The following is a 22,100-nucleotide window of genomic DNA, read 5'->3' on the forward strand; positions in this document are numbered from 1 at the left end:
CCGCAGTTGATAAATCAAAAAGTTGTGGGAAAGAAGGTGGCTTAGTGTCCAAATCAATAAAGGATGTCGTAGGTAAGCACTCTAAGAGGACACTTACGCCGGGAAAAGACCAAGTGCAAGATGGTAATAAGGAGCTACCAAGTATAGATGAGGTTTCTGAGATTGTTGAGCCCTCTCTCACACAGAGTGACCTAAGCCACATTGACCCCCCTCCCCCCTTGGAACCAAGACTTTCATCTTCGCCTCGGATCTTTTCCTTATTTGGGGTTGAGGATGAGGAATTAGCAGGGAATGGGTCTAAAGATGTGGGGGACCGTATTGATTTGTCTAATTCAGCTACAGGAACTATGGAGCCTATTATCAAGACAGGCGATAAAATTATCGCCGTTTTAGCGGCAGAAAACTGCCGCTAAAACGGCGATAATGGGCTTGATAATATGCTCTATGGAATTCCAATTGAAGCTCAGGTTAGATGTGAAGGATCCCTCAGATCCATAAAAACCTTGGATCCCTTCCTGGTAGACCAATTGTTTCCGGGATCAATTCTATTCTGGAACCCCTATCCAGGTTTGCGGATGCCTTCCTTCGCCCCCTGGTTCAGGCCACCAGCACCTATTTACGAGACACTAAGAATGTCTTGCAAGTGCTGCAGGATATTGATTTTGACCCTACCAAGAATCTACTCATGGGACTCGATGTGGAGAGCCTGTATACTAGTCTCCCACATGAGGAAACGCTGCTCATCATCGAGGAAGTACTGTTTTCCGCACCTTGGGAATTTCAGACACCACGCAATCTAGTGATGGAATGTGTATCTTTGGCAGTCACCCGAAACTTTTTCATGTATGCTAAAGACATATATGAACAAAGGCACGGTACCAGCATGGGGAGTACCTTTGCTCCAAGTCTGGCAGGCCTCTATGTACACCATCTAGAGGCCACCAGAATTTTGCACATCACTAACCCTTTCCTCACACACATCAAGGTCTGGAAAAGATATATAGACGATGTTCTGGTCATATGGGAAGGTGATGCTGACTCAACTGAGGCCTTCATGCTGTGGCTAAACCAACAAAATGCCTTTCTTAAATGTACTCATACAGTTTCAGTCAACAACTTGGTCTTTCTGGATCTTAACATCTATCCAGAAGAGGGCAGATTGAAAACCACCACACATTTTAAAGCAAAGGCAAAAAACTGCTTACTCCTGTTCGATAGCTTCCACCCCCGCCACTTGAGGGAGAACCTACCGTATGGACAATTCCTCCGTTTACGGAGAAATTGCACTGAAACAAATGAGTTCAAGAGACAAGCATCTGAACTACGCCAAAAACTGATCAAACGAAATTACCCCGACAAAATCATTGACAAAGCCCTGAAAAGAGCAAGGAATAACAACAGAGAAGCCTTGTTGGAAGACAAAGTGGTCATTCCGGCTGAAGAGAGACCTATCTGTGTAACCACTTATAACACGCATTCCAACCAAATCACGAAGATAGTAAACAGACACTGGCGACTTCTCAATAGTTGCGGTCTGAATATTACTAAACCGATGTTTGCACACAAGAGGGGTAAGAACTTGAGAGACATGCTTGTCCATACCAGACCCAGGAACACACCTTGGCCTGTAATGGAAGGTTTGCTACCACCAATACAAGGACATCACCCATGCGGCAACTGCAGCACATGTCACCTCACGAGAAAAAGCAAACATATTAAATTCCGGAATGGTGAGGGGTGGGACCAGAGAAGCTTCACTAATTGTAATAGTAAGAATGTGGTCTACCAAATCGCCTGCCCATGTGGTCTTGAATATGTGGGGATGACCACTAAAACAATCAAGATACGAGTAGGTGAACACCGAAGCAATGTCCGATGTGGGAGGAGCACTACCAAGATGTCCAGCCACTACATATCCAGTGGTCATGGCATAGACGATTTGAGGTGGACAGTGATCGAGCAACTGGGTGGTGAACACGGTCTCCTTGAAAAAGAACAGCGTTGGGTCTTCCGACTTGGGACCCACATCTATGGATTAAATGATGAAATACCATGGAATCAATTCCATCTGTGATTTGTAAGACTCCGCACGTGACTGTGTTGATGCCCTGGTCTAGCAGCCTCCCTTTTCCTCCTCTATCCTGGAGAGTTGTGTCCCTTGCCGTATCTGTCATTATTCAACTCTAGGTGTTATTGTGCCTTCACCTGGTTCACCATTTATTATGTCTGGTGTCTTTAGCCACCGGTAACGACGGGGGGCCTTTTGTCGCCTAAATAACATTCTTGAGCATATTTTGTCTCCCTTGATTGCGCCAGACACTGTGCACTTACCTGGTTCCCTATTAATTATGGTTCCTTTGATTGCCTCAGTTGATGCCCCTCTCCGGTGGAATGATACGTACATTAATATCGTATGTACTTCCCCCTTCGAGTATTTCTTCCACCGTTATGGCATCCGTTGATTTAAATGCCCACCTTTTGGCTTTTTGGTTTTTTGCCCACAGTAGAAATATATCAGGCTCCCCAGATTTATGTTTGTATTTATTTTGTAATTCGAGTTGGGTTTCATTATTTTTACCCCTGAACTCGGCCGTCTTACATCCGGTTCCGGGTCTCTGTAGACAGAGCCAGCGGATGAGCAGTCATTTTCCTCTAACCCGAACCCGACCCGTTGGCTTCCAGTTCCGGGTCTTGGAACGCAGAGCTAGTGGGCTAACGCGCAATGGTGCAACCACCATTTTCGCGCGCTAACCTTGATTGAAGGGACTATTTATATCCACACCCTCGCGCTCAGTATTATCTACAGAGCCGACCGGGGTGGTTGATTTGGCGGGACATTACTCCAGGGATTCGTAAGTACGGCACAGCTGGTACCTGTAGGGTTCTCCTACTTCGGACCACTTCCACGCCATTTTCATGACCGATGGGGCATTTTCCTGTTTCTTCTATTTTCTACTATATAGATAGCCGAGTGGGCAATCCCACCACCCGGTTTTCGAGCTCATGAGGCAATTTTCTCGCTTTACAGCAAGTATGTTGTTGTCTTTTGACATGTTCCCACTGGCATGGATTACCATTGTTGTTGGGTATTTTTAGAACTTAGGAACTCAGTTCCTTTCTGAATAGAGTGTGTGCTTTTTGTTACGTGTTTGTCTGTCTCAAGTCGATGTCTATGTGTCACACAGTATTTTCACTACAGATCACGTGATAACGTTATGGATAGCGTTAAGAGGAGATTATTGTATCACTTCTTTTTCAGATCACTAATCACACACGATGGATTGATCTTCGATCTACGTGACGTATGGCTTTTTTCTCCCCTTTTTGTTTTCTAGGTTAATGGACCATATAAGACCTATCTAGGCATTATTAACCATAGGAGGTTATTTTCTTCCTACATTGATTCATTCACTCTTTTCATTGGAACACATCACAGTGAGTTTTAGGAAGGGATCTTTAAGGTCCTGAAGAAGAAGCTTGGGGAAGCTTCGAAACATGTCGGCTCCATCAGGAGGCACAGCTCATTGAGGCATACTTCCTCCTTCCCCCACCTTTTTACTAATACCAGCTCAAACGGTATAATAAACTTCTTTTGACCAAAGAGCAAGGTATTTTTTAATTCACGTTCCCATCCACTCCTGACCCTTCCTCTCACACCCTCGCATCACACATAGTCGTCTCATTAATAACAGTGCTCCCACGTAGACGTAGGTCGTAACACGCCCCGTCCCGTAGAGGGGCGGGAAGACCCCTATGATGAAGCATGACACCAAGGGCCCTTTTGGTGTGTGAGGGGTATTTAAACAACTGATTTTGTATTCTCCACGGCTGTGGGATACATAAAATTCTCTTGTGGGAGTTTCTTGACATACTAAACCAACGGGTGGATCCCTATGTTTATTAGTATTAGATGTGAAGGACATCTAACCTGAGCTTCAATTGGAATTCCATAGAGCATATGTAACGGAGAGGGACCCGCAGAACAACAGGAAAGTATGGAATGGTGGGCCCCCATACCGTTCTCACCTCCTCTTGTTCCCCCACAGCAAAACGAGGAGTTTCCCTCTCCGACGAGTACGGGACGATTGAAAGGAGGAGACGAGCCCTTTAAGTGGAACAGTGACGTGTACATGGACACACCCCTGTATGACGCAGCGGAACCCGGAACAACAAAAGGAGGAGAAACGAGACAGCGGACGGACGGCGTTTCCTGGAGGAGTGGAGGTGAAGACTGGAGCATTGGAGGACTGGAGAGCGGAGCAGAGCGGAGTCGAGGAGGAGTGACCAGCAGAGGAGAAGAGCGGAGTCGTGGAGGAGTGACCAGCGGAGGAGAAGAGCGGGGTACCCGGGACGAGAGCGAGGAGGCCGGTGGAAGAAGCGGAGAGAAGATCTGCAGCCGACCAGGAGGTCCAGGATCCAGTGCAGCGCCCCGCCACGTTCCCAGGGGAGGAGCGTGGCTAGGACAGGTACGGGACCGGGTAGCGGGTTGGATAAAGAGAGGGGAGAGCCCGCATACCTAGCCGCTGTACCTAACACTTTGTATATAGTCCCCTGCATCCCCCTCCCTTGTTGTGAAAGACACACCTGCACAAAAAGCAGTGTTTGCAGTTTGGGCACAAGTGCACAGTTTAGGGTGTTTCCTCACTCCCTGGTCCCGGTCTCAGGTGGAATTTATACCGAAGGGTACCCTGACCGTTGTCCTTGTCTGTTTCTTTATTTTTTGGGGCCCGGACCTTCCCGGTGAGAAACGTATCCCCGACCCCCACGACGGCCCGAGCAAGAGAGACCCAGATCCGAGGAGGGTTCGAAGACCCCAACCCCACCAGGAGCCACGGATCCCACCGTGTGGCCCAGAGAAAGACTTACCAGTAGATTGAAAAAGAGATATATTTCAATAAAACCTCGTTTGCAACGTACCCGTGTTCCGTCTGTCCCTGACCCCCTGCAACAACTGGTGCCAGAAGTGGGATCACCATCAGACTCCGTCGGCAACGAGATGGAGGCCCTTATACAACATCTGATTCAGGGACAAGAGAAGCTAGAGTGGGCGGTGGAGCGGCAAATGACATCCGCCCAAGCCGACCGGGAATCCTTCCAAAACACCATGAAGGCCCACCTGGAAACCCTGCAAAAGACAGACACGGAACCAGGGGTGTCGGTACCGGCCGTACGACCTGCCCCGCACCCTACTGGCATCGCCCTTCAAAAGTACATACCAGGAGAAGACCCCGATGCCTTCCTGACCAATTTCGAAAGGGCTGCCAGGGCATGTGGGTGGCCCGAAGAGAAGTGGCCCTTCTTCCTCGCCCCCCTGCTATCTGCCGAAGCCCAGGCCGCTTACCAAGTAGCCAACCCTACCGGGGTCACACCCTACGCAATCATCAAAGATGTAATCCTGGAACATCTAGGCCTCGATGCCGAGGCGTACCGCGTCCGTTTCAGAAAAGAGAGAGGGGTGGTAGGGGAAAACCCCAGGACTTTATACTTCCGCCTCAAAATGGCTGCAGACAAGTGGCTAAAGCCGGACAGCAGCACAAAGGAAGAAATAATGTCACGCATCTATTTAGAACAGTTCATGGAAGCCGTACCCTACGGGACCCAGAGATGGTTGAAGCAACATCCGAACCTGTCAGTCGCACAAACCATTGAGATGGCTATACACTTTGGGAGAGCGCAACCACGCTATGGAGCTGGAGCTGGGGAACAAGATAAATCAACCAAAGTGGCCCCTCCAGTCAGGATCGACAAGAAAGGCAAGATACCGCCCGAAGTAGTCCGTAACAAGCCCTTCCGAATGGAGCCACCGCCGATGCAAGGACCGCAATGCTACGACTGCGGCGAATGGGGCCACATCGCCCGCCTTTGCCCCAGGAAAAGGACTGATGAACCGATGGAAGTTGGTTATCTACCTAAAACAGTTCTATATTCCGCAGAGCTGGGCGCCTCCTATTATGTGCATGTAAGGATAAACGGGACTGGGGTCAAGGCCCTCTTAGATTCAGGGTGTAGACAATCGGTCGTGAGGAAATCCTTAGTACATCCCCAACAATACCTCCCCCACAGTACGGTGCACATCCGCTGTATACACGGGGACGTACGGCCCTACCCGCTGGCCCTGGTCCCGATCACTCCCCTCAACAGACCCACTCAACAAGCAAGAGTAGGAGTAGTGGATACGCTTCCTGAGGAGGTGATTCTAGGGGTGGACAACCCAGGTTTCTTGTCATTATTCAGGGAAGAACTAAGAGAGCGCAACCCTAGCAGCAAGACTCCAGCCCCTGCGTTGGTCTGTCCAGACCCCTGGGTCATAGACCGTAGCTTCAAGTTTACTCAATCCAATGACAGGACACTTTTTAATGCGTGGGAACAGGCCTACCTAAACCAGACACAAGGGGGAGAGGGATACCCCAGGTTCATAATCCAGAACAAGTTACTATACCGCGAAGGAAAACAAGGAGGACCTCTACAGTTGTTAGTCCCTCAACCCTTCCGAGAACAGGTGCTGTTTTTTTCGCATGCCCACCTGACCGCAGGGCACGCAGGAAAGGAGAAAACGACTAACAGTGTATTGAGATGTTTCTATTGGCCGGGAATATACCGGGATATTGAGAAGTATTGCCAAACATGTGAGACGTGCCAAAAGAAAAATGCCTATATACCCCCTCCTGCTCCTTTACAGCCAATGCCTATTATAGGGGTACCATTTGAAAGGATAGGAATGGACCTTATCGGGCCCCTGCCTCGCACACGCAAAGGACATCTACACGCCCTAGTGATAGTAGACTACGCTACCCGTTTTGTGGAAGCCTTTCCACTCCAGACCCCTACTACGAGGAACCTGGCCGAAAAACTAATCGAACTGTTCTCCCGCGTCGGATTCCCCAAAGAGGTGGTAACCGACCAGGGAACACCTTTTACGTCTAGGCTAATGCGAGAGGTCTGTCGCACTTTGGACATCAAGCACCTGCGTACGTCGGTATATCACCCCCAGACGGATGGTCTGGTTGAAAGGTACAACCGCACCCTAAAAAGCACGTTGAAGAAGATGCTGGCGGTCGAAGGACGAGAGTGGGACCGACTGCTTCCCCTGGCGTTATATGTGCTCCGGTCCCAAACACAGAGCAGCTTGGGGTACTCGGCCTTCGAATTGTTATACGGGAGACAACCCAGGTCCCTGCTCGAAATGACGAAAGACGCATGGGAAACCGAAGACAGACAAGACCATTGCACTTTATTGGAGTACACCACGCAATTAAAGTCCAAAATAGGCAAATTACGGGATCTCGCCTATTCAAACTTGGAAAGAAGTCAAACGAGACAGAAGAGGTACTACGACAAGGGAACGAAAATAAGACGACTACAGCCCGGGGACTGGGCGTTAGTCCTTCTTCCCTCCTCCGCTAGCAAATTCAAAAGTGAATGGCAAGGCCCCTATCGAGTAAAGGAAACGGTAGGGAAAACGACTTATAAACTGCAGATGTCTCCGGCCAAGGTACAAAGCTACCATATTAATTTGCTTAAAAAATGGCTGGGACCTGTGCCTAAAGCAGGCCACTTGATGATTCCAACCAGGGATCCCACAAAGTCCACATTGGGTGATTTAGTGGTTAACCCAGAGCTCCTGGCAACACAAAGACAAGAATTGAACGAGATCATGACGCCCTTCGCCCTGACATTCTCGGACTTACCCGGGCGGACCCAGCTAGTGGAACACGGAATCCAGACGGTGCCCGGAAAAATAGTCCGGCAAAAGGCTTATCGGATCCCGGCTGCAAGGAGAGAGGCGATAAACCGCGAAGTCAAGGAGATGTTACGACTAGGTGTGATCCAACCTTCCTCGAGTGAATGGGCGTCCCCGATCGTGATGATACCGAAGCCAGACGGGTCCACGCGCTTCTGCATGGACTTCCGAGCCTTGAACGAAATCTCCACCTTTGATGCCTACCCGATACCAAGGGTGGATGAATTGATAGAAAAAATCGGAGAGGCCCGCTATATCACCACATTCGACCTAACGAAGGGCTACTGGCAAGTACCCCTAAAAGATGCAGACCGAAAGAAAACGGCCTTCTCCACAGACCAAGGGCTGTTCGAGTTCACCGTGCTACCCTTCGGGTTACACGGAGCCCCGGCTACTTTTCAACGTTTGATGAACACCATTCTACAGCCCTATTCCACCTTTAGCTCAGCATACCTTGATGACATTGTGGTGTACAGCCCCTCGTGGTCTGATCATCTAAAACATTTGACCATCATCCTCAACGCCCTCAGACAAGCAGGCCTACATATTAATGCGAAGAAATCGAAAGCCGCCTTCCATAGGGTGAAATATCTGGGGTACGTACTGGGTGATGGAGTTATTGCCCCCCAGACGGAAAAGGTCAAAGCCATAGATGAGACGCCGTTCCCCACTACCAAACGTCAGCTCAGGGGTTTTTTGGGGCTAATTGGGTATTATAGGCGGTTTATTCCTCAATTCGCAGAAGTAGCCACCCCCCTAACCGACCTTCTCAGAAAAGAGAGTCCTTCCTGTAGGTTAAGAACCCCCACAGACAAGGCTATACAGGCGTTTCAGAACCTAAAAACAGTGATTACAACCCACCCGGTACTAGTCTCGCCAGATTTTTCGAGACCCTTCCTAGTCGCCACAGACGCCTCGGACACGGGAATAGGGGCGGTTTTGTCCCAAGTGGGTTTGGACGGACAGGAGCATCCCATTCTGTATGTGAGTAGGAAATTGTTTCCTAGAGAGAGCAAGTACCCGACCATAGAGAGGGAGTGCCTAGCAATAAAATGGGCGGTGGAAAAACTTAGGTATTACCTGGAAGGCAAGCCCTTTACTCTATACACTGACCATGCCCCCCAAAAGTGGATGGCCAAGAACAAAAGTCTGAATCCCCGAGTACTTAGATGGTTTTTATCCCTTCAACCCTTCACCTTTGAGGTACAGCACCGAAAGGGGAGGGAGAACAGTAATGCGGACTTCCTGTCTCGGTCCTTTCCGCTCCCCGAACGTGAGCATCCAGGGGGGGAGGAGTGTAACGGAGAGGGACCCGCAGAACAACAGGAAAGTATGGAATGGTGGGCCCCCATACCGTTCTCACCTCCTCTTGTTCCCCCACAGCAAAACGAGGAGTTTCCCTCTCCGACGAGTACGGGATGATTGAAAGGAGGAGACGAGCCCTTTAAGTGGAACAGTGACGTGTACAAGGACACACCCCTGTATGACGCAGCGGAACCCGGAACAACAAAAGGAGGAGAAACGAGACAGCGGACGGACGGCGTTTCCTGGAGGAGCGGAGGTGAAGACTGGAGCATCGGAGGACTGGAGAGCGGAGCAGAGCGGAGTCCAGGAGGAGTGACCAGCGGAGGAGAAGAGCGGAGTCGTGGAGGAGTGACCAGCGGAGGAGAAGAGCGGGGTACCCGGGACGAGAGCGAGGAGGCCGGTGGAAGAAGCGGAGAGAAGGTCTGCAGCCGACCAAGAGGTCCAGGATCCCGCGCAGCGCCCCGCCACGTTCCCAGGGGAGGAGCGTGGCTAGGACAGGTACGGGACCGGGTAGCGGGTTGGATAAAGAGAGGGGAGAGCCTGTATACCTAGCCGCTGTACCTAACGCTTTGTATATAGTCCCCTGCATCCCCCTCCCTTGTTGTGAAAGACACACCTGCACAAAGAGCAGTTTTTGCAGTTTGGGCACAAGTGCACAGTTTAGGGTGTTTCCTCACTCCCTGGTCCCGGTCTCAGGTGGAATTTATACCGAAGGGTACCCTGACCGTTGTCCTTGTCTGTTTCTTTATTTTTTGGGGCCCGGACCTTCCCGGTGAGAAACGTATCCCCGACCCCCACGACGGCCCGAGCAAGAGAGACCCAGATCCGAGGAGGGTTCGAAGACCCCAACCCCACCAGGAGCCACGGATCCCGCCGTGTGGCCCAGAGAAAGACTCACCAGTAGATTGAAAAAGAGATATATTTCAATAAAACCTCGTTTGCAACGTACCCGTGTTCCGTCTGTCCCTGACCCCCTGCAACAGCATATTATCAAGCCCATTATCGCCGTTTTAGCGGCAGTTTTCTGCCGCTAAAGCGGCGATAATTGTATTGCCTGTCTTGATAATATGCCCCCATGTTTGAAAGAAGTACGGGCCACGTAGGTAATCAAAGTCCCAAGCTCATAGATAAATGAAATGGTGCGGAATGGCACAATGGGCTTAGATATTACAATATCATCTTCTGCCTTTATGTTGAACATTATGCTGATGCTACAAAAAATGTTGCAAGGGATGTTAGAAGTTTCTGTGTTAAACAATACCCTGTTAAATAATCATGAACTACAGTTTAAAAGAATGGTAGAAGAACTCCAGGGGATTAGGGGTCAGATGCCAACAATGGTTAGACCGGTACAAGACCCCCTAAGAGAAGGCTGTACTAAAGGCAATACAGGGGTCACCGTGCAGGGGAGTGTTCAGCATGATGTATACATCTCCAGATGGCCGATGCTGGTAAGGAGGCAGGGGGACTTCTCTTGGCCAAAGCTCCTGAACCGTAGGTATTATCAAAGAAGATCTACTCAATTACAAGGAAGAAAGAAGGGCCTTAAAAAGAGAAGGGTAAGGTGTTGCAGCCCGTGCACAAGCTTATGAGAATGAAATGCCGCAAAATAATAAAAGGGAAAGAAGGCATTTAGAGAGTCCATCTGGTTTAGTAGTAGTAGAAACTGAAGGGAAAAGGGTCCCGCGAAAACGCACTAGCAATACTGGTAGAAAGGACAAGTGTCTAAAAACCTATGGAAACAAGTTAGGAGGGAAAGAATCTCCAAGAAGTTCAGCAGTCAGAGGTAGTAGAACCAATACACTATCTAGAAAGAAGGAAAGGCTGGGAAGAGGAAATTGGGACACAAAAGTTTCAGATAAGAACGATAAGATGTGGATATTTTTTAAACCTATTGACTTAGAGATGGGGAGGAAAAAACAAAGGAAAATCGCCCGTTTAAATTGTTCCCAACTTCTATTTTCCTTTGCAAAACGCACAAGTTTGAAAGAAATTGGTACAAAGGATTTGAGACAGGTAGGTTTCAGCAGTAACATCAAAGGCATTGAATACACAAAGGTTCAAGTCTACTCAGGGCTTGTTAAGGCAGCAATTCATAAAGCTGAGAAGGAGATTGAGAAGGAGATACTAAAAGAGGGCATAAGGATAATACCTGAAGTAGAATTCGAAGAAGAAAAACAGCGAGATGGTGATTTCCTGAGATTCCATGCAGGCTTGGGGAAAAGGTAGGTGAGTTTGATAGCCGGGGGGCGCGGGGAAAAGGCAAATATTACCATAGCGGTAGAGAATCTGGAGCACAATTAATATTGGGGCAACTGGAGCCCAGGCAATAGTATCTTAAGTACATCCTCGTGGGGTCTGAACGGGTCAGGGTGCCTCAGTGAAATCGACTAGGACACCAAGTTGCCGCATAGCCTGATACTAATTTCATGGAACATAAATGGGTTTGGAGGACAATCAAAAGTAGAAAGTTTAAAGCAAGTGCTCCAGCGGAAAAGGCAAATTTACATATCCGCCTTGCGTCACAGACCCGTCGTCACACTGATTCATTCACACACACACATTCATTGGTGGGGCCCATAACAACACTACTCATACGTCTCACTTCGAATCTGCACACAGGAGGAAAGGAGCGCTGGACATGTGGGGTACCTTGTTACCTATTGCAGGAAAATCTTTACGTTATATACATGATATACATTGGTACCTATAGAATCCTAACTTTAACATCAAGGCACTCCACCACTTGGTCGATGGATCAATTAGTTGGACTGGTTGATGGTGATTTAGAACCAGCTAAAACACATTTGAAGCTTCGGAACCTTTGATCAATCAATACCTTATTAAAAGAATCACGGACTCATTTGGTTAATCAATGCTTAGTTTATCTAATTAATTTACTTTCATTGGCATAGTCAAAATTTTAATCAAATCAGAATTTTCAATGAATAACTTTAGCACAAATTTACATACCATTATATTTACCTAAAGTTTTGACACCGGTGACCATTTCCCGAAAACCCGTCAGCCCTGCATAAATCAATAATCCCTTCTGGTAAAATCGTCCAGTCAAACGCAGGTTAAGACCCAAATGAGTGCGGGAAAAGTTCTTTCGCTCAGCACAACACAGTCCCAAAGGTAGTCTAGGGACCAGGAAATCACGCTATCAAATCGACCCTCCTCACCATCAGTCACCAACGGAAATTTGGAACACACTCTCTTTTCTCTTCTAAATTCCCCTTTATATCTCTAAATTCTAGGGTAATATGCAACATTTTCTAGGAGTAGAAGTGTTCTGATTGGCTAAACCCCTGAAATTTTGAAATAATGAACTCGGTTGCCAGGTTTTTCTTGGTTCTCAGGGAATTGAACATGTCATTTCTTAATTGTATTCTTTTGTACAGTTCTCATACGAAAAGTTCAGAAGTAACAACATGTAGACCTCCGGGTACAGGTCGCTATTGTATTTTCAGTCAGTCACACTAGCTGAGTCTGGCAATCCTCCACGTTCCTATCCTTGACAAGGAACACGTAGTCTTGCGGTTAGAGGTCGCCTGGAGATCACAGAGCCATCCAAATCTGCGCAGTAGGCATCGTGCTCAAATGACGGTGGCCACTTCCGAACTCCATTTTTAATACTGCGGCCTAGTAGGCCCGAATGCCAACTTAAGCAAAAACAAACATAAAAGTAATTAATATATGGAAATGAAGATTCTAATGTTTCAACCTAAACTAATCCCAATATATATTAGTATTTGCCTATCTTATAGCAACATTTAAAGCAGTAATACTCACCATTCCGCAATACCAGGAGCACAAACCATCACAAAAGCAACATACATCATGCAATTTTCTATTTCAAAACATCCTACAGATTAGTTTGCCTATCACAGTTAATCATTAGACTTATTAGCCATGCAATTAGCATTTTAGTCCCACGTGTATCTTGTGTTTAAGGTGTATAAGGTGCATGTGTTGGTTAATCATAACACTCCAAACAATTAATACAGGTTAATATTTAGAATGATTACGTGATTAGTCTTTTTTATGCAAATAGAGGAGGTATACAACATTTTGATTTACCTGCTCCATCAATCCCCCCTTTGGTGATTTTGAATATCACAACAAATCCCACTAAATTTCATAATATGTTTGTGGAAATGATTTCTCAGTTCTCTTATGCTACATCATGGTCTCCCCCATTTCATCCTCTCTTGTTTTCTTAGCCATACTTTCTTTCCATTTTTCCAATTCTATATCCCCTACTTCTCTTTCTTTCATCTCCTTTCTCTTTCTTTTAGCAACTTCCCTTTTTATTTTATTTTGTAATTTTCTTCTTTTTATGCAAACACATCCCAATCTCAAAACCAGTATTAGTATTACCACACAAGTTACTGGCATTAGAATCTTACCTACAACTGAACTACCTAATTTGGTTAGCAAACTTTTTATAGTAGAAAATCCTTTACCAAGCCTTTCCCAAACACTTTCAACCTTCAATGGAACAATTTTCTCATGCAACTCAGTTATATTCTTCATATATTTCTTTAAATTTTGGCTCTCGTCAGGAATGTAATTACAACAGTGTTGTACCTTAAGCATTCCACAGACTCCTCACTCTTTTGCTAAAATAATGTCAAGGGCAAGTTGATTTTGCATAATCATGGCCCTCATAGTAGGCCTGGGCAAAAATTTCGTTCCGTTCGCGGAAATTGCGATAATTTGACATTTTTGCGTTCCGCGGAGAGCGCGAAAATGTCAAAAATTCCGGTTTCCGCAGCTTGGCGATAATTTGTTTCTTGCTCGCGCTGTAAAATGATACATTCTCGCGCGCGCGCGATCGCCTTACCTGAATCCCTGCGTTCGCCGACAAGTTTTCTTGATCCGGTCGCGTTCTCCATGAGATGTTGTATTGTTTTTAGCCATTTGCGCTGTCTCGCGACAGTTCGCGCCCGCAGTGACGTCATGCGTCGCGCGATCACGTCTTTCTTCTCGCGATCATGCACCGCGAGAACAACTCAAAACAAGATGGCCGCGCCCGCAAGCAACCACATGGGTAAGTTGGCGACCCGCAACCATGCAGAAAATCTCGCGAACATGCCAGAAAAAAACTTCCGCATCTTTGCGATATTTCTGCTTGTTTGCGATAATTTTAAACATTCTCGCGATAATTTGCGAAGGTTAATTCCGCAAATTCCGCCCACCCCTACCTCATAGCAACCATTTCAGTATTTACGAGTAAGAACCCTCCAGCAGTGCTTGTCGATAAGCGATCCACTACTGTTGACAATTTTCTAATTTTATGTGCATTCAGAGATATTCCAACGGCTGGTATCAGTGCTCCAAAAATATCCCCTACAATTTCTGACCAGCTTTCCCACCTTCTACGAGTTAGTTGTCTACCTATTTCGTGCACACAGTCTTCTCCCCTTCCCATATGAAATATTTTTGGGAAGACCAGACCTAGGTAGCATGTACCATTCCAATGGTCTGGTAACCGATAATAAACCCTGTTTCCACAGATGAAATATAGTCCAGGGAATACCAGATCATTTCCTCCTTTAAATCCCCATCCTCCCATGATTCTATATACATCATGGCACTCACTTGCACCTACAAAATAATTATCATAAACAGTTTTATTTCTAATGCACAATTTCCCTCTCTGAGGCCAATCCAAAGCCATTGCAGGATTTGTTTCCCCTTTTCAATGGTTTTCTTTCTCAACATCCCAAACTGTTGTCTCCCCTTTTTCCTCAGGTACCTTTCTTTGCATCTTAATTCTCCTCTCTTCTACCATGTCTAAGAAGGTCTTCTCTTCTTTTCTCAGACTACAAGTAAGATTGTTCTTAAACACTTCTTCTAAAGTAAATTCTCTAGTTTCTAAGAAATATTCGCCTAAAGTTTTACCAGGTTTTATCTTATTTAGTTCAGGAACTACAGGGACCTGTGCAAAAATGTTATCTACATCCAAGTAATAATATTCTAATTTGCCTGTTTTATAGAACAAACTTGCTAATACACTACATGTTATTCCATATGTCACAGGAAGGTGGTGATAGGTAACACCCTCTGACACCGATGCAGGTAACTGCATGCAAACATAGCAATCTCTAACGTCCATGGTCTTTACATATTCATACAATAGCTTTGAAAAAACGTTATTAGAAAAATCAGTTATAGACCTATCCTTATGTAAATCAGTTCTGTCTACCAGTTTAGTCGCATGAGGGTCATAACCCTCTCCTCTTGTAGTCTTATTCTCAGTGTGGTTCTCTATTCTTTCGAATGTTACTCTAAACGAAATTATTATTGCTAATACGATCCATAGAAGCATTAGTAATCCTGTACAACAACAACACACCTTGCACCATCTTCGGAGAAACCCACATGTAGGTTTTCTACCCTCTGTGTTTGCCATTTCGGAAATGATCAGTGTCTTTTGACTTAGCCTCTTTTATTCACAACTAAAATTTTGTCTAAACCCAAGGCTCTAAGTGCCTACTTGGTTCTTTCGGTTTTATGTCTCATCTGGTATTTCAATCACTCTGCATTTTTCTCTTGTTACTTCAATTTGGCATGTGATCGTCTTTGCCCTTTTTTTTCAGAGTTTTATATAGCGCAAACTTGACCCAGTATCGGGTATCAGAGCGCTTTACATAGCACCAGTTACGTTACATAAGGACTCACATAAATTTTTGTTAGGCATGGGGAGATTAAGTGATTTGCCCAGAATCACAGGATGTTCAGCGTCATTACCGAGACTCTAAACCAGTTCCCCAGGCCCGAGGTCGAGCGCCCTAGCCGTTAGGCCAACTCCTCCTCCCCTCCTTATTTTCACAATCTTGGTTCAGAACTTCCTGATCATCCGTCTCGTCTATGATATCAGATAAAATAACTCTCAGGATTTCCGAATCTTCTTCTTCTTCAATCACTTCCGGTACAGTCACCTCTAGACTTGGTTGTCAGCTTCCTCTTGTATATCAGGAAGTGTCACATACGTCCATTCCAGTGACTTATACTTCTGGTTGGGTTTCTTGATTCTCTTTTCTTTCTTCAAGTGTGTCTGATCAGTGTCTTCTGATTTTTCTTGACTAGACACTTCATTCACTTGTTCAGCTTTAGATGATTTTACTCTCGTCAGTCGGTATCTCAATCTTTTTATTTTGTTGGGCCAAATTTCTTCTTTCGACGGTCATTTCAATTTATTTCCCTTCTCACCTCGTTCAATTTTCCAAGCTCTCTCCCTCAAAACTTGTCCTTGATCTTCTCCTTCACTCTCTTCAAGATTCTGTATCTGTGTGACCCTTGACTTCTTTGGATTTTTCCTTCGAGACCTCAGGCTCCCTATCTATAGTTTTCCCTCCTCGTGTTTCTTCCACGCAATCTTCCTGCTGACTAACTGTCCCTTCTTCTACCTGGATGCGTGTAGTTCCTACACCTCCTCGGGGGTCTTCCGCAACAATCTTACCCTCACTCTCTGTATCTAATTCCTCACCTTCTAGTTCTATGACCTCAGGTGGAATTTCTCTTGTGCTTGCATGTGGGGCTTCTTCATCAAGAATTTCTTTGTCAGTTTCCTCAATGTTTCCTTTTGCCTTTTCTTGTATTCCCACCTGTTCAGTATCTGATTCTGAGCTAGTATCGGAAATTTCCAGTCATCTCCTTAATGGTAAGTTCTCTGGCTCTGCAACCTGACTCGGCTCCAATTCTCCCCTTCTTGGAGTGTGTCTTGTTCTTGTTTCCTCTGATTCTGACTCCGAACTGGTATCAGACTCTCCCAAATACTCTTCCTCAGGTATGTTTATGGGAGTAGGGATTCGGAGAGTGTGACTAGCATGGATCCAATTCTTTACCCTGGCACATTTCACAGCCGTCGTCGTGGTCAGAATCACTTGACGTGGTTTTCCCCAACGTGGGACCAGACAATTTCTCCTTCTATGCACTTTGATCCTCACCCAGTCTCCTGGACTCAAATCATGAGCTGGCTTCTTTTCAAGGGTGGTTGCATCCGATCCAACCTGATGAAATACAGAATGAACGGAATCAGCCAACCCCTTGCAATGATCCAACACGAAGTCATCAGATATAGGCAGTAGTTTGTTGACAGGAATGAAAACATGTCTCATCGCTCTACCCATAACAATTTAATGGGGGCTCAGGCCAGTATTCCTATCAGGAATCGATCTAATAGTCATGAGCACTAGAGGCAAGACATCAGGCCATTTTAAACCTGTGGCCAAACACATTTTTCCCAATCTGTTTTTAATGGTGCCATTCATCTGTTCCACCAATCCAGAAGCCTCTGGACGATAGGCACAATGTAGTTTCTGTTGTACATTCAATGCTTCACAAATCAATTTTATTATCTCATTCTGAAAATGCTTTCCTCTATCTGATTCAATCGTCACTAGAAACCCAAACCCAGGAATGAATTCTCTCAATAGGAGTCTCGCTACTGTAACCCCGTCACTCCTTCTGGTCGGGTATGCTTCCAACCAGCGTGAAAACAGGCAAAGAACTACTAGAACATACCTTAGCCGATTACATGTGGGCATTTCAATGGAATCAATCTGCATTCTGGTGAAAGGACCTCCTTCCCGTTCTATGGTTCTCAAACTCACCACTGTTTTCCTTCCTGGATTGTATTGCTGACATATAAGGCATCTCTGACAAAGGCTCTCAGCTACAAGCCGGAATTTTGCATTATACCAGGTTTGTTTGAAAAGTCTGATCATGGCATGTCTACCTACATGTGCTTGTCCATGGTACATCCGTGCCATGGTAGAGATCATGCTATCAGGCGTTACTAGTCTTCCATCACGATAAACCCAGACTTTGTCTATCTCACGTGGTGCACATCCTGATTTTATCCACTGTTTCCTTTCCTCTTCTCCTGCCTCTTCTTGTAACTGTCTCACTTCCTCCCAGGTACTCACAGTGTTAGTAAAGAGTAAGGGACATGAGTTCATTTCCTTTTCCCGATTCCGATTGACTTCCGCATTCCTTATAGGAGTTCCACTTGACGTCAAGAACCCTCTTTGGGACCAAATCTGCCCAAAGTCATGCACCACTCCAAATCCATACTGACTATCAGTAATCACAGTGACTCGTAGATTCTTTCCCAATTTACATGCTCTGGTCAACGCAAACAATTCAGCAACCTGAGCAGATCTCACTCCTTTCAAACAAGATGCTTCCAATACAGCTGCTACAGTACATACTGCATACGCTGCACTCAAAACTCCTTCTTCCATTCTCAGACACGACCCATTCACAAATATCACATAGTCACTTTCTTTCAGGGGCACATCTTTTATGTCCGGACGCGGCTTCATGCAAAAATCAAGCACTTCCAAACAATCATGATCCACGTCATCCTTCACTTCCACATTCACAGCATCAGGTAACAATGTTGAGGGGTTTACATTCAAACACCTCACAAAGCTTACATTTGTAGCACCCAGAATGACTTTCTCATATTTAGTTAGATGACTATGCGTCATAAACTGGGTACGGCTCCTTGTTAAAAGGATCGCAACATCGTGGGGTGCAAACACTCTCACAGGATATCCCATCACGATTCCAAACTCTTACAGGTAGCAGCCACTGCTTTCAAACAACCAGGCAATGCTACAGCTACAGGATCTGGTACAGCTGAAAAGTATGCAATTGGTCGTCTCAGTTTTCCATGTTTTTGTACCAATACAGAAAGTGCACACCCGTTTCTCTCGCTGCAGTAGAGCTCAAACTCCTTTTCATAGTCAGGCATTCCTAGTGCCGGTGCTTCACACAAACTGTCTCTCAATTGTTTAAATGCCTTCATCTCCTCTTTATTCAGTTCAAGGGGGTCTTTCACATCACATAACTCTTTGTCAAGCATACCAGAGTATTTGCAATCAGCGAGAAGTTGCTGATCCACTGACGACAATATCCCACCATTCCAAGAAACATTCTCACCTCTCTTTGAGTCATTGGTGCTCTCATTCCCTTGATTATTCTGATTCTGTCTGCAGTCACTTTCCTCAGGCCTTTCTCAATCTTATGACCCAAATATTGTACTTCTTTCTTACAAAATTGTAATTTGATGGGGATACCTTAAGTCCTCCATCCGCCAAATGATTCAACAATGCAACTGTGTCCACCACACATGCCTCTCGCGTTTTCGATGCCACCAATAGGTCATCGATGTACTGCACTAGCACTGAGCTTTCAGGCATTTTTAAATCTTCCAAAGATTTCTTTAATATCTGATTAAATATTGATGGACTTTCCGTATACCCCTGTGGGATTCGGCACCATGCCAAAGTTCGTTCACCGAACCGGAACGTAAAAATCTGTTGGCTGTCAGGGTGCAATGGAATAGAAAAGAAAGCATGACACAGGTCAATGACTGTGTACCATTCAGCATCGTGGGGAATCTGATGTAGAATCACTGAAGGATTTGGTACAATGGGACAACAAGGTACAACGATTTTATTAATTTTTCTCAAATCTTGCACTATCCGGAAAGTTCCGTTTGGCTTCTTTAAACCCATGATTGGTGAATTACACAGACTACTCATTATCTCTCTCAAAATTCCCTGTTCAATCATTTTGTCTATTACCGGAGTCACTCCTGCAATTATTTCTGGTGTCAATTTATACTGGGGAATGTTCAGGTAGCTCACTCCTTCTTTTACAGTTATCTTCACAGGGTCTACTCTTTTCATCAATCCATATCTTCTCCTGTGAAATCCCACACCTCAGGTCTCACTGTTTTCTTTAATTCCTGAGGCAGTTCCTCTGGGTCAAATACAGCAAATGCCTCAGTAATTTGGGGTTCCAGATTAGCCATTGTCATTCTATATAGTACATCCTCATCAGGGGTTTCAAAAGCTATGCCGTCAGGGGTACAGAAAATCGTACAGTTCATCTTACACAACAAATCTCTCCCTAAGAAATTCACAGGGCTAGAATCGCACACAACAAATCGATGCATATCGGTGAATTTCCCTATGTTGACTTTTACAGGGTCAGTAAGATAAGTTTTTATCTGTCTATTTGAGACTCCGACTACTTGGATTGTGTCACCCGAGAGAGGAAGATTTTTAACGTCAGCTGATCTAACAGTTGAACAAGTAGCACCAGTATCTACTAGGAAAGTAATGTTCTCGTCATTTATCTTTCCATCCACAAAAGGTCCTGTCTGGTCTACTTCTAGAGTTGCGCCAAGTACGCACTCCCCTTCCTCTCCTAGGCACCGTCAATAGTTTTTTTCTGACTCACTCTAATCGCGCTGCAGCAAATACTGAGAAGCAGCACTAGTGCGCGGTAGCTTTGTTACCTGTTCCTCGGTGTAGAATCCTGTGTCATTACTGTATCTCTGAGGGTTTACGCTCTGTGGAAAAGGTGGCTTTGGCACCTGACACTGTTGGGCAACAATCTGCTGCTGTCATGGCGGTTGACAACTCACCTCATTCTGCACCTGTGGATTCAATGATGCATTATCGCCATTAGCACTCGGGGGCAATTTACACTCTGATTTCCAATGCCCTAATTTTCCACAATTATGACATGGCCATTTCTTTTTTGCTTCGTCTAAGCTAATTTGTCCTTTTCCCTTTCCAATATTAGGTTTTTGTGTCACTTGGCCCATGCCATTTGCCTGTTCAATCAGCTGAGCCTCTTGTCTCTCCGCTACCTTAACCTGTGCCCACATGGCCTTCTCTTTCAGCTTACGTTGTTTTGCTTCAATTTTGTAGCAAGAATATTTTGCATGTCTCAATACTTCATCTATCTTTTTATTTTCCAATCCACCGTATGCTGTTTAATCATCTCGCTTACTTCAGGTCTTAGACCATAAACAAATCAATACACAAAATGACTTAAATCCTTCTCACTCAATTTCTCATCACCACTCTATTGCTTAAAGGCTAACAGCAACCTTTCATAATAGGCATGGACAGATTCATTAACTTCTTGGTGAGTCCTATCAATTTTTACCCAATCAGTTTCTTTTGGTGAAACTTTGTTTTTCAGAAAAGTAATTACCTGTTCATACTTTCTCATTGCCTCTGGATCAGGGGCTCCTGTTTTAGGATCCCTAGGGTATTCTTGAGTGGGCCAACCTACTGTGATTTTGCATTCTGCCCATAGATCCGCCGGTACAATTATATCGAAAAGACCATTCAAATCTATCTACAACACTTTTTATAATTTAAAAAACCTTTCTACCTGTCGATACCACTCCACAGGCTTTTCTCTGAGCCTGGGAAAATCATTTGTAAATGATAAAATGTCCTGTCTAGTCCAAGGAACATGTACATAACCTCCTCCTGGGATCTCCCTCATAGGGCATACCATGACTACTGTCTCCTTTTCTCTTACTGGAAATGCCGAAAAGGTCTTATCTGTCGTGTCCTCTCTCTTACGAAACCACCTACTTTTCCATCTGTCTACGTCACCCCATTTCCTTAACAAGGCAATCAATTCTTTTATTTGAGTCAATCTTCCTGCAGTGTTCAGATTTTCAATATCTTTTTCAGAGAAATCTACTCTATATGGTTTCTGCAATGATCTTATTTTCTATAAGTCTATGCCCATCTCACTTGCTGTTTCTTCAAGCTTCTCATGCAAAGTCCTCGTTCTCCAAGTTATACTTTTGCAAAGAAACATTAGCTCTTCGTCCTGGTATGCTTTTAATGTTTCAGTTGGAATAGTCCCTACTATTAATTACTCCAATGTTACCTTTAATTTTGCCACACCTAAAGGTTGAGGTTCTGTATCTTTTCGCTGTAAACTCCTTAACCAATCGCTCAATTCATCAGAAGTGGGACCTACAGGTATTGTTTCATTTCTCATTCGCTCCGTATTTCTTTCTGGGGTCTCTGGTGCTGATTCTGTGGTCATCAGCGTCTTACTTGCTGGACTTTGATTCATCGTCATATTTTTAGGTGTACTTAAACCCGATGTTCCCACCAATTTTCCCCATGCATTTTCTCTGGATCCACTTCTTTCTGTCTCAATTTGTTTATTACTATGGTAGGGAACTGTTAAACAATGCTCCCTATCC

This window comes from Triturus cristatus, chromosome 6 (assembly GCF_964204655.1).
Source record: "Triturus cristatus chromosome 6, aTriCri1.1, whole genome shotgun sequence".
In the NCBI taxonomy this organism is placed as follows: domain Eukaryota; kingdom Metazoa; phylum Chordata; class Amphibia; order Caudata; family Salamandridae; genus Triturus; species Triturus cristatus.